General features: G+C 39.8%; 1 protein-coding gene across 1 annotated transcript in view; it reads right to left on the reverse strand.

The window, feature by feature from the left end:
- Window positions 1-14,029, reverse strand: part of JAZF1 (JAZF zinc finger 1) — a 359,494-nt gene that overhangs the window by 262,690 nt on the left and 82,775 nt on the right. The window lies entirely within an intron of this gene.

A 14,029-nucleotide genomic window follows, 5' to 3' on the forward strand; every position in this document is an offset into this window, starting at 1 on the left:
AAATATACACAGCATATGAAGTGCCAAGAGTGCTGTATTATTTTGTATTTTTCAAAATGCAGTGCTACAAACTTCTTTATCACTATGTCAATTAACGCTATTGCTGCCTTAACCCACAGGCCATCAGAGACATTTTTAAAGTTCTTTATGTGAGCATTATTCAAGGAAAAGCCTTGTCTGCTGACCCAGCCAGTAAAAACATTGGGCCCTGATATTGGGTAAGAAATGTTGCTTACAACATTATAACATTGTTGCAACATTGTCTTACCCAATGCCAGGGCCCAGTGTTATTACTCAAGCAGGCTGGAACATTCGATAATTTCTGCCAGCCTAAGAATTATTGGTATTGCTTCTACATTTTACGTTTTATGACAACAAGTCTAACAATACAAAGCAAATAGTGAAATAGCTTGTTTCTTTCCAGGATATCAAATGAGGGCAGAAGATGTCATGGGTATATTTTGATAAATATTTCAGGCATTACAAACAATACTGAAATATATGCCAGTCTTGTATAACCACCACACTGCAACATTTTCTGCTGCCTTCTGAAGACTGTGGAAAAGCCCCCTTGTGAGGGAGGGTGGAAGGAAGAGAGGGAATTTTTCAGAAAGAGAAGAGAAAAACCTAACACTTGCCCAGTATCATTGTGGGTTTAACAATTTTGCTTTACTGATTTTATGGCATAATCTAGTCTCCCCATATCCCCAAAGCAAAAACAAACTAACAGCAACAACAAAAACCCTTTCCATCAGGCCACCTAGTGGCTTTGGAACCAATTATGAAGTACTATGAGATGACTCTTTAAATGAAAACTCTTAAGCTATTCACCAAGTCAAGTACATTGTGGGAGCTGAACTCCCACTTCAAAAGTTTGGGTTCTGACCACGGCCTCCAATCCAACCTCCCTCAAATTCCAAGAGAGTTAATCCTGGCTTCCCGTCAGGAAGTTTGCTCTCACAAACTTGTAGAAGTACTGGCTATTAAAAAGTATATGCATTCTTTTAGTCTTTCTGTGCCACAGTCAGTAAGGGTACAGAAGAAATCCTGAGCTTCTAAGGGTGACCCCACCCCACAGGGGGCAAGCAGCATCATGCCATCGCCATGCCCAGGAGGGAGACATGGAGATGGCCTTGGAGCAGCTCTAGGCAGACTCTCTCTCTCTTCACACAAGAGGCAACTTATGTTCTAGGTCAGAAAGGATGTTTGTTGTCTGCTGTGGTTTGAATGTTTATCCTCTCCAAAGTTCGTGTTGCAATTTAATCCCCAATGTGGCAGTATTGAGAGGTGGGGCCTTTAAGACGTGAATGGATTAACATTTATGGATTAGTAGGTTAATATGGGATTGGGGCTGTCGGCCTTTATAAGATGAGGCAGGAAGACCTGGGCTGGCATGTTTGCACACCTCAGGACTCTCCAGAGACCTCACTTGGAGGAAGGCCTCACCAAATGCAGCCCCTCAACCTTGGACTTCTCAGCCTCCAAAACTGGAAGAAATAAATTTTTTTCTTTTTTCTTTTCTTTTTTTTTTTTTTGAGGCGGAGTCTCGCTCTGTCGCCCGGGCTGGAGTGCAGTGGCCAGATCTCGGCTCACTGCAAGCTCCGCCTCCTGGGTTCACACCATTCTCCTGCCTCAGCCTCCTGAGTAGCTGGGACTACAGGCGCCCGCCACCTCACCCGGCTAGTTTTTTGTGTTTTTTAGTAGAGACGGGGTTTCACCGTGTTAGCCAGGATGGTCTCGATCTCCTGACCTCGTGATCTGCCCGTCTCGGCCTCCCAAAGTGCTGGGATTACAGGCTTGAGCCACCGCGCCCGGCCGTAAATTTTTTTCTTTATAAATTACCCAGTATCAGGTATTCTGTTGTATGCAACATTGTCTTGCCAAGGTGGCCCAGTTCACACTGTATTTTCCAAGGCTTGCAAAAACTAAGCTTTGCCCTAGAATTCTTGTTGAGAAGGATCTGAAACATATGATTTTTATGTGGCTGACATGCATAAAATCCCAAAGACATTAACACAGAATGATTTTTTAAATATCTTCTGATCTGTACCATACCATGTTTAAAATGTTCCCTTCCAGTTTAAAATGTATCCTCTAACTATAGAGTATTTCCTTAGAAAAACTGAACAAGATGAGCAATAAGAAATCCTATTTATTTAAGATTTTTCTCTTTAAAGTACATAAAACTTGAAATTTTTATATGCAGCTTAGGTCTTCATAAACCTACAAACAGGTAAATGGAATACTTAAATCTTTTCCTGAAAATATCTTTGTTTCCCCAGACTAAGACCTCATGTTCAAAGTGTCATCCCCCCGTGATTTTTTATGACCACGTTATAAACCCCTCCAAAAATGGGGTTTACAATGGAAGTGTTGACATCATGTTAACTATTGCTTTGCAAACTGAGCTCAGTAATCAAGGCCCATTATATTTATGAGGCAGGTAAAATCTGTAGCCATTAATCACAGAGCCATATTGACAGATTCTAAGTTTGAGGTCCAGCAAAATTAATGTATCCCATTTCTTATATCATTGATACCACGAAGAAAATTTGCAGGCAGCTTTATAATTGTGAGGCTTTTACATTTTTACAGAAATCCAGAGGCAGACTTGTTGAAACATTTCATTTATTTACACCTGTTGTGGTCAGTTTTTGCACATCTGCAAAGTACGAGAGAAGATTTTTCTTTCCCCATAGATAATTCATGAGAATTACATGCATTTGCACAAACACAGCCTTTATTAGAAGAGCACTACAATCATGAATTCTATGTATCCATATACCTAACCCACACTGACGTTGTCCCAAATTGTGATTAATTACCAAAAGAATATTCCACTCCTAAATTATAATTCAACATCCCTATATAAAACAATCTGAAATGTCAGCACTCTGTCTTTATGACATCATGCCATCCCAATAATTCTGTTTTACAAGCAAATTCCTATTATACATTAATAAGGGCTGTTGGTGGCTAAACATCTTGCCTCCCCAGTAATGACTGGCTTGAAGGCAATTAGAACAGCCAGGTGCAGTGGAGCTGGGTACTCATAAAAGTTTTTAAATTTTACTGTTTCCGTTTCATTTGGGGAGGTGCATTCCAATCTGCCCAAATTAAAGAGGAAGCTCTGCCCATGTTTTCAGCTGTTGTGTGTTCTAACCATTACTGATAAACTCCTTTAATATTTCTTTGCTCCTTAGAAGCTGATCATCTGAGGAGTTCAAGGTTCACCACGAGCATCTATATTTCACTGGCTGTCACAGTGGTTACTCCAGACACACACATACATGTGCACACACACAGTCCCAGGGTAACAGAGCAGCACCTTCATTTAAGAGTTTCTGGGGCAGCCCTGAGTAGTAAAATTGATGCATGAAAGAAAGAACTTTACTCACTTTGTTAACATGTTTTTGCTGTAATTAGTTTGGGTCAGTGAAGGAGACATCAAATTAAAGTTTTATGTCATAATAGGAGCGATGATTTTCCCATTACAAGAAAATCAATTTCCTTCTACAAACTACAAACACTACATAAAAGAATTAATAAGTGTAAAGACTTAACACGTCTGAAGCAAGAGAAAAGGTTGCCACTGATGATGACAAATACCCTTAGAAGTAGAATTTTAAAAAGAGTTAACAACTTCCCCACAGTAGTATTATAAGGGTGATGTACCCTGGGAAATGTTCCTACCATTCAGAAAACACAGAGCCCTTTATTTAACTTATTATGTATCTTTCTTCTCTTTACTCTGTAACTCATACTAATCAATTTAATTTAATTCAGTTAAACATTTTTAGTGTTATAAACAGTTTTATGATATCAAATGACTGACCTAAGTAGGTTTTTGTTTAGCTTTCAACAAGTTATATGGATACTCTATATATTAATGATCAGATAGACGAAGGTAATTATGTAGCAGCTGCTAATCCAAGGACCAATACCATTCTTAAAAGCTGGATTCATGTCGATGACAGTAAGACAGGGTCTCACTTGATTTCAAGAATACATCAGTCAGAGCTATTCTAGGAAGTAATCTTGGAAGAGCCCCTTTAGAAGTAAAAAAAAATCATATTCCATTTAATTTCAGAGGGCAAAACAGACGTGACTGCCTCTGAATGAGAACAGTCCTGAAAAGTGATCCCCAATTTTTTTCTAAGCAGTTTGGGGATTTTCCTTTTTGTTTGCTTTATTTTTGATAAAAACTTTACATTTACCAAAATAGGATTTAAAAAAAAAGAGTAGTGCAGCATTAATTCAGAAAATAACATCATTCAGAAACACACTGTTGGTCTGTATTAACAACCAACCTCTCAATTTTCTGAGGGGAAAAAGGGCACATAAAATGAAGACCCTTTGCATACAGTTAATCATCTCTTGCTTCTAAGCAAAGAAAAATTTATCAAGCACTCATTTACTTAGGATAGTGAGCTTCAGAAGATCATCATTTGACATAAGATTTTTCAGAATTCCTAATCAGGAATAATGCAAGGAGGAGGCCATTTGTCTATATCAAACAGGCAGCACCAAAATCTAGATTGCTTATCTCTGTGTCCTTCCTTTTGTTTTCCTTAAACCATGAAAATGTCCATTTTAAAAAGAAAAAATAGTCACAATCAGTATTCTTACATATTTTCTTTGTCCTCTCTACTTTTTTATCCTCGTGGGAATATGGGAGATAAAGAGAAGGGATTCACAAAGGGCCTTTATTTCTTTTAAGCAATTACCAAGACGAATCCTGCTTCCCAGTGGATGTCTCCCTGCCAGCTTTTGAACTACATGCTTAGCCCCTTCGTACAGATTAGCCGCCCTACATTAACAGACACAGCCTGAAAACCAGGGAGTCTGAAAACACATCCCCTCACAGAGCTTAACAGTCACTCAGGGTTAACACCTGCAGGGCTGCAATCTGCTGCAAGAGGCAATGGTGCAGGGACATGGTAGCCGACAGCAGTTTCAACCGGTATCATGTTCCAAAAGTTTCATCAGTTTGAAAACTGCAACTTCTACATTTTTCTGCAAATCTCTCTTCTGCACTGCTGAATCCGTTCTGGATTCTGAGATGTTTTGCTGCTAGCAGCTAGCTTTCTTACTGGCTCCCTGTGCCTTATAAGGCAACTATGCAATACATTAATAAGTGCTTTGGTGGCTCCCTTCTGACCACTGAGCCACAACTAGGTTGCAGGTAATTTGATCTAAAGGCTCCATTGTCAAATACACCTTTCCTTTTCCTAATTATATGAGAAAACCTCAGTAAGTCCCAATTTTAATAGTAGTGCTTCCTGCCACAGGGATCAAAGTCAGAGATGTGTGTGATGAAGTGTAGCTAGGTTTAAGGAGGGTCTCCTTTTCCTTCTACTTCCAACCCTTTTCCTAGTATCTCCCAAAGAAAAGGGGGCCTGCCTCCATTCCCCAGGAGAGGTCCTCTGATTCTTCTCTGTTAGAACTCTGTTATTTTCACCTGCCAAACCACCATTATGCCAAAAATCACTATTTGCATTCTGTTGTCCTACATGTTTCTTTTTTATTGTTGTAAGCAGGGATGGATGTTTCTGTGAGTTTATATAATCTCTCTCAGGATAAATGCATCCTTAAACTAATAATGGGCTTGATTCTCATGTTAATTCCTCCCTTCAATTAATTTTATTTTACCAACATCTCCAAACTAGGGGGACACTGGACAAATCATCAGCACTGCACATACTGAGCATATTTCCAATCATCACCAATTTCCAACAAGAATAAAAATGCTGCCCAAGAAATAAACTCCCATTTGGATACACTCGGTCATCAGAGTGCATTCCAAAGAGCAATACGGGAGGAAAAAAATAAAACAGAAACAGAAAGCAAAACAATAATAGTATTGAATATTTAAGGCAACTTAAAAATCTAATCCCCAATGTGATGGTATGTGGGAGGTAATTAGGACATAAGAGTGGAGTCCTTGCCCATGATGGGATTAATGCTCTTATAAGAGGGGACTCGAGAGAACTTGCTTCCTCTCTCTCTCTGTACTAGTTGAAGACAGCAAAACCACAGCCATCTGCAAACCAGAAAGAGGGCCTTGTCAGACCCAATTATGCTAGCAACTTGATCTCGGACTTCCCAGCATTTAGAACCATGAGAAATAAATACCAGTATTCTATGATAATAGCCCAAGCTAAAATAGAAATTGGTATTGGGAAGTGGAGTGCTACCTTAACAAATACCTAAAAATGTGGAAGTGGCTTTGGAACTGGTTAATGCATAGAGAGGCTGGAAGGTACATGCTAGAAAATGTTGACATTGCTGTGAAGGGACTTTGGAAGGTGATTCTGGTGAGGGCTCAGAAAGAAAAGAGGAGAGACATATAGAAAGTTTTCATCTTCTGGGAAAACACATAAGTAATCCTGTTCAGAATGTTGGTAGAAATAGGGATGGTGCCAGTGAAGGCTCAGACAAATGAGGAACACGTTATTGAATAATTAAGGAAAGTAAATTCTTGTTATAAAGTGGCAAAGAACTTGATTGAACTGTGTTCATGTACTAGTATTTTGTAGAAGGTAGAATTGGCAAGTGATAAAATTGGCTATTTAGCTGAGGAAATTTCTAAGCAAAGTGTTGAAAGAGCAGCTTAGTTCTTCCTGACTACATATAGTAAAATACAAGATGAGAGAAATTGAGATGTGAGGGAAACAAGAAACTCTGTGGTGAGATTACACCATTTAGATTCAAAAGTCCATGTAAGATTTGGGTCCCCAAGAAGTTAACCACATAATCAAATTCATTATGGTGCCATTGTCAGTTAAGAATCAAGGTTGCCTGTCAGGGCTTCAATCCCAGTATCCACTGTGGATACTAACAAGTTACTCAACCTCTTTAAACCACGCTTTCCTCAACTTCAAAATCAGTTTAATGACTGAACCTACCTCGTCGGACTATAGTGAAGATAAGATTCCTGTATAGCTCTTATAGTGCCTAATATACCTTATGATCTCAATGAACATTAACTGTCATTATCATCATCATCATCCTCTTCATCATGAACAACAAATCTCTCTGCTTATCAAAGATGCTAATATCCAGTTAAACTGCAATCTTAATACTGGGTTTCCCCAGTTTCTTCAATAACTGCCTAACTTATCTATTCATCTTATTTTTCATAACTTTAAACATTATTAAATCAAAGCACAAGAATCTAATATAAATTCTAGGCCAATTACATGCCAAAAGGAAATTATTTTAGTGTTACAGTACATTCTTAGCATTATCCTATTCTATCTACATGAAAAGTAAAAACTCACTCTTTGTTTAAAATATCTCATTTGAGCATCACAATATCCTCCAACACAGGTATTAGTACTCCCATATAATAGAGAAGAAGAGTGAGGTGGCTTTAGTGCTTAATTTACCCAAGGCCATGGGCTAGTAATTGGTGGAACCTGGATCAAAGCCAACTTACCTCACTTTTAACCATGCCACCTCATTCTCTATTTTCCTCTTTTCCTATTCAAGTTCTGAATTTTTTTCTATTCTACAGACTTTTGTTTAGTTTTTTTACTTAAAAGTTAATTAAAATTATTACTATTTTTTCTAATTATATCAGGGGAACTAATGTTATTCTTATTTTTACATACTTTTGAGAGATGCACTTTCTTCTGTCAACCTGAACTTCAATTTTTCATTATGTATCAACTAGAAGTCCATATTTTCATGAATATTTAATGTTTCCTCCTAACAGTCATGTTATTTTTCATGACTATTTAAAACTACAGTTGTTAAACCAGCTATTTATGAGGCATTTTCCCTTGCTCCCAATATGCTACCATAACAATTTTAACCACTAAGAACATTCTTAAAATAGTTCAGATTTTTTTTTTTTATTTAGGTATTTCCCATTAAATCCACTTTTGGAGAAAAGTGAATACAGTTTTACTTTCTTTCATCCTCTTAAAATCAACTTAATACTAACCTGAATAAACAAAGTCCTGAATGAAGATCTCAATGAAAGTTAAAAAAAATATATATATATATATATATGTATAGACACACACATACATATGCACACGCAGAGAGAGAGAGATCAAAGGAAAATCTGTTTAATGTAAACTTTATTACTTTGGGGTTTTAAAATTCAGAAATACACTTCAACATTCATATCGCTGTTAGAATAGTCAGTGTGTGTATGGCCCAAGTGGAAAATATTATCTTGTTTTAAATGATGATGGGTCCTTGAATCCTGTGTAATGGAACTTAAAAGACTCATACCATCTATCTTAGCATGTCAACAGGTCAAAATCTTGTAAAATCAACTTGGCAATAGCATTTCATGTAGTCCAAGTATGTTACCGTAGCGGAAAATTTGCTATGATGGCTTAATTACACAAGTACACAGCAACATTCAACTTCCAGTGAGAAAAGGTTTAGATTTGGGGAAACTTTTCAATATTTTCTTTTTCCTCTCATTGAGGGTATATTTGGGGTATTACATATGACTTCATGTATATATGTAAACACAATGTTGTATTTGTGTATATATGTAAACACTGTAATTACATATATAAAGGGCACTCAATGGGTAGGAGTCAATGTTTAAGCTATCAACTTTTAATTCGTTTCAATTTTTTTTTTAACCTGACAGCAATAATCTAAACTCTAACATCCCATTTCAGGGAAAAAAGGCAAAAAAAAAAAAAAAACAAAAAAAACCAACCAATGCCAAAGTAGAGGAAGAAGGAAACAAAAAGATCTCATTTTTAGAAATGACAGCTCCTTATTTTGGCTTCTATTTAATTAAAATACACGGTTGGACTCAGCTTTGATGTTATACTGCCTATTCAGAAAGTGACAAGCAATATTAAAAGTATATAAAAAATTAAAAGTAGGGAAGAAAAGGAAAAGAGACTGCTTAAACTACTTCATAGAACTGCTTTTAGAAATTTCTGGCTGGATGTGGTGGCTCACACTTATAATCCCAGCACTTTGGGAGGCTGAGGCAGGCAGAGTGCTTGAGTCCAGGGGTTCAAGTCCAGCCTGGGTAACATGGTGAAATCCCACCTCTACAAAAATACAAAAAGAAAAAAAAAAACGAAAAAATTAGCTGAGTGTAGCGACTTGTGCCTGTAGTCCCAGCTACTCAGGAGCCTAAGGTGGGAGGATCACTTGGGCCTGAGAAGATCGAGGCTGCAGTGAGCCGTAATTACACAAGTGCACTCCAGCCTGGGCGGTAGTGTGAGGCCCTGTTTAGAAAAGAGAGACAGAAAAAGGGAAGGAACAAAGGAGGGAAGGAGGGAGGGAGGGAGGGAGGGAAGGAAGGAAGGAAGGAAGGAAGGAGGGAGGGAGGGAGGGAGGAGGGAGGGAGGGAAGGACGGAAGGAGGGAAGGACGGAAGGAAAAAAAGGAAATTTTTATCTAGAAATTTCCATTCATAGACAAATAATCAAAACATTATTCCATGTAACTTAAATTTCTTTCCTAAAACATGTCCCTGAAAGGGTTTCTAAAAAGTGTTCTAGTTGCCATGTGCATTTGAGGAACACAGAAGGGCACAATCTTTTTAAAAGCATTTTTAAATTTTGATGTTTCAATACTTCAGTAGGACTTATCACCCCTTACTTCCCACCATTAATTAGCATCTGTGAATTTGCTGTTTGATATGGTTTGGCTGTGTCCCCACCCAAATCTCATCTTGAATTGTAGCTCCATAATTCCCACCTGTTGTGGGAGGGACCAGGTGGGAGATAACTGAATCATGGGGGCAGTTTCCCCCACACTGTTCTCATGGTAGTAAGTCTCACAACATCTGATGGTTTTATAAGGGGTTTCCCTTTTCACTCGACTCATTCTATCTGTCTGCTGCCGTGTAAGACGTGCCTTCTGCCTTCCACCATGATTGTGAGGCCTCCCCAGCTACATGGAACTGTGAGTCCACTGAAACTTTCTTTATAAATTACCCAGTCTCGGGTATGTCTTTATCAGCAGCATTATCAGCAGCGTGAAAACAGACTACTACAGTGTTGCAGACAAAAAAATTACTGATTGGATAACTTCAAACTTAAGTTATCTGAAAAACTTGATTCTTCATCAATTATCACTTACATATGTTCCTTTCAATTTGCTAAAAATTTCTCTTGGTATATGACCATTTCACATTGCTAACATCCAGTCAGCTCTCTCAGGCAGGGAGTTCACTGGGCTGTTTTGCACATTCAGGGGGAAATGAAGAGAGTGCCACAGTGATAGTTCACTTCTCACTGAGCTTTGGGCAAACCCAAAAGACAGGTGCCTGCCTGCAGATGCTGTCCACCGTCTCTTCTTTTCAAATGCTGTAGCACCCCCCTGTGGCAAGGCCTGCAAACAAGTCAATAACAAGAATGCCTTTTAGAAAGAGCTGCAGACGAAAGTAAGGGTGTAGGGGGCAGGAGCCAGGGAGGGAAGAATGCATTCAGTGCTCAGGACAACTTGACCCTCCCTCTTCAGTATGCCATATATTTATTCGCAAATCTTTATCAAATGTTACAAGCACATCACAAATGTAGAGACACCGCAGGACAGACCATGGTCCCACCCCAACTGGAACTTAGATTCTTGTGTGGCCAAAGCAAGAGACAGACAGTAACTATAAGAGCACATAAATAAAATCATTTCAGACAGTGATACATGTCCCCACCACTCAGAGGTGGAAGAAGTATACATGTTCAAAACAGGGTAAGGCTATGAGACGTGGTAATATGCATAAATCAGCAATGTAACCCGCTGAAGTAGAAGTCAACATTCTATCTGCTCGGAGGCAATAGACATTTGCATTTCTTTTTCAGATCAAGAGAGGATCTAAAAGTAAATTGTTGTCTGCCTCCCCGATATCCCTTCTTCCCTTTTCTCATCAATACAGATCCCTAATGTTCACTCAGAACAGAGGCTACATTTGCCAGCCTGATGGTCCCACAGCTGGCAAGGGGCAGGACAGAAACCAAAGGGCTGACTCGCCAAACATCAGCAGTCTCCTTTCCAGCCCCAGCATCGTCTCTCCAGGGCTGCTCGCTTCTGCCTATCCACTCTGCAGCACGAAAAGCCTGCAGAGGCTTGGCCTGGCCTGGGTTTCTGTCCTGACACACCAGCTAACTTGTCTGTCACCCTACACACATTAGTAAGTTCTGTCTCCAAACTGTCATCTGCTGAAAAGCAGCCACCTACCTTACAGGAATGTCATGGGGGAAGAATGAACCCAGTAGGCACCCAGCACTTGAAAATTTCTGGCAGAAGGAACATGGGCAAGTAGACCCAAAGCTTCTCCTTCCAGGCAAGAACACCCGATTCACCACCACTTATTCATGTTTTGCTTACGGTGTTTTTTTAAAATTATTATTTTTTTATGTTTTTGCCAGCTCAGTCCCACCCTGTGGCCAGAGGGGACCAAGGGCTGAGCTGTGCCTCTTCATGATGTTTTCACAACGCCCTCTTTCCTCCACTGCCCTCAATCGTTGTACCAAAGCCCCCTTAGTAAGACGGCAAGGAGGAAACACACAGAAATATATCTGGAGTCCCAACAAGAAAGAAGTTCCATCCAGAAAAACTGGCACCCCAGAGAGGCACAGTCTCTACTCTGTGTTTTGGCTTATGCGATACCCACATTTACCCCAAGGGTGTGCCATCTCTAAATTTGAGAAGCTCCCACAGCACCAAAGCCAAACTACTTTCAAGGCTCTACGCAACCTATCCCATCTTATTCCCACAAGTCTTCAGTTTCATCCCAGTCTATCTCTTCACTCTCCATCAAGAGCACCACGATCATTCTATGTATCTGTTCAATCTCTCGGGCCTCCTAGGCAAGCCCTGTATCAGTCCATAGACATTTAGTCCATAGTCCATAGACGGCTACGAAGAACTGCCTGAGACTGGGTAATTTTATAAAGGAAAGAGGTTTAATTGTCTCACAGTTCAGCATGATTGAGGAAGCCTCAGGAAACTTAGGATCATGGCGGATGGTGAAGGGGAAGCAAACCATGATCTTCACCAGCAGGGAGGAAGGAGAAGTGCCAAGAGAAGCGGGAGGAGCCCCTACAAAACCATCGGATCTTATGAGAACTCACTCACTATCATGAGAACAGCATGGGGGAACCACTCCCATGACTCAATTAAATACAGCTGGTCTCGCCTCTGACACATGGGGATTATGGCGATTATAATTCAAGATGAGATTTGGATGGGGACACAAACCCTAACCATATCAAGCCCCTTCCTCAAGGAGTTCTCTGGCTTTCTGCTCATCTTCAGCCCACCTGCCTTTCTAGCAGAGCCTCTGCTGCCTTCCAACAGGTAATCATGGTCCCCTCCTCTGAACCTCAAATCCCTGTGAGATCCTAAGAGGGCATGGGTCAGCTTAGGTTGCCATAACAGAACACCACAGCCAGGGTAGCCTGAACAACAGAAGCAATTCTGGAGGGCAGAAGTCCCAGATCAAGGCACCATCAGGACTGTTCGGCTGAGGTCTTGCTTCCTGTCTTATAGGCTGACCCTCTCGCTGTGTCCTCACACGGCTGAGACAGAGAGCTCTGGTGCTCCTCCTCTTCTTATACTGGCACTAGCCTTTATCAGGCCCCAACCATACGACCTCGTTTAACTTCGTCATCTCCTCAAAGGTTCCATCTCCAAATACCCTGGGGGTTAGGGCTTCAACATATGAAATTTGGGGGGACACAAACATCCCATAACAGCAAGGGTGGTGTGAGACAGAAGACACTAAAAGGGAGAGGGATAAGCAGAACTGAGAGGGAGGCCACTGAAGAGAGAAGGGGGAGGCAGCGCCTCTGTCTGCTCTTGAAGTTGGAAAAAACAAGAATGAAGGGAACAAGAGGGCCAGAGGGTAGGGTTGTCTGAGGAGTTCTGTGGTGAGGAAAAAATTATGAGTAAAAGGCAACACTTTTGGTTATAAAGCACAATAAGCTATGACAAGAAGCGGTCCTTTGGTGTTAACTCTCTGAAGGTTAACTTGACTGGACCATATAAATCGGAAATGACCTTTCCCTTGTCATAAAAATAACTGAAACCCTTATAGACATAATGAAAATCGTACTATCCACTATTGAGCAAGGAAAAACATCAATCATCAAATTAAATATTTTGTCTTTTAAGTGCGTGAGCAAAATAATTTACATAAGAACTACACTTTTCACATAATCATTCAAGCATGTTGATAGACAATTCAAGGAAAAATTCATAAAAGAGAACTGCAGCTCAAATTTGTTCTGAACAATTTATCTTCTTACTAAAAGATGGCCAATAAAAGACTATTTTTTAACTTTTTCATTTGCAATTTTTTTTTTTTTTAAATTCTCAAATTGCATCTGTGTCTCAAATAAAGTAATGGGAACATTCTACCTCTGGGGTGTAGAAAAGCAGCCATGGCCGCTGGATGGCCATGGGAGGCTGACTGCAAATGAAACACTGGCTTACACTGCCCTCTGCTGGTATACTGACCACATTTCAAGTTCCTTCGTTTACAAAGTTGCCAAAAGACATTCAGTATTTTGAACCAGCAAATTCAAGCCTAATTACTAAAAACAGGTTGTGGAAAATATTACCAAGTGGCCTAAATGCCATCTGCACCACATCAGGCACACATTCCTAATGAAAAGGGCACATGTGTAGAAAGAGATGGTGCCAGATCACATCTGCTAACCTAATATAAAGGGTTTTTAACTAACTCTTTAAAATATGCATTAAGTTCACAATAACGCCTTTAAATCACCCCCTCCTTTCCCACTCAACCCCTGCCATGCCAACCAACTTTTCAGAAAACAAATAAATATTGCAAAAAATTAAATCTTGGCTCCCACCACTGCATTTGGGCCTCTGTTTAAATCAGCTCAGCAATAAATAACTGCATGTTACCACAGCTTACAAAATTCATTTTCTAAGTACAGACTTCTTTTTTTAATTTAGATGCTGCTAATTTGCCAGAATGTTGCCGGAAAACATGCCATTTGTTTAAACACACACAACATCAGCCTCCATTAAAATGATTACAGCATCATTCAAAAGTCTGAAGCATT

Source organism: Trachypithecus francoisi, unplaced genomic scaffold, assembly GCF_009764315.1.
Source record: "Trachypithecus francoisi isolate TF-2019V2 unplaced genomic scaffold, Tfra_2.0 Lachesis_group4, whole genome shotgun sequence".
In the NCBI taxonomy this organism is placed as follows: Eukaryota; Metazoa; Chordata; class Mammalia; order Primates; family Cercopithecidae; genus Trachypithecus; species Trachypithecus francoisi.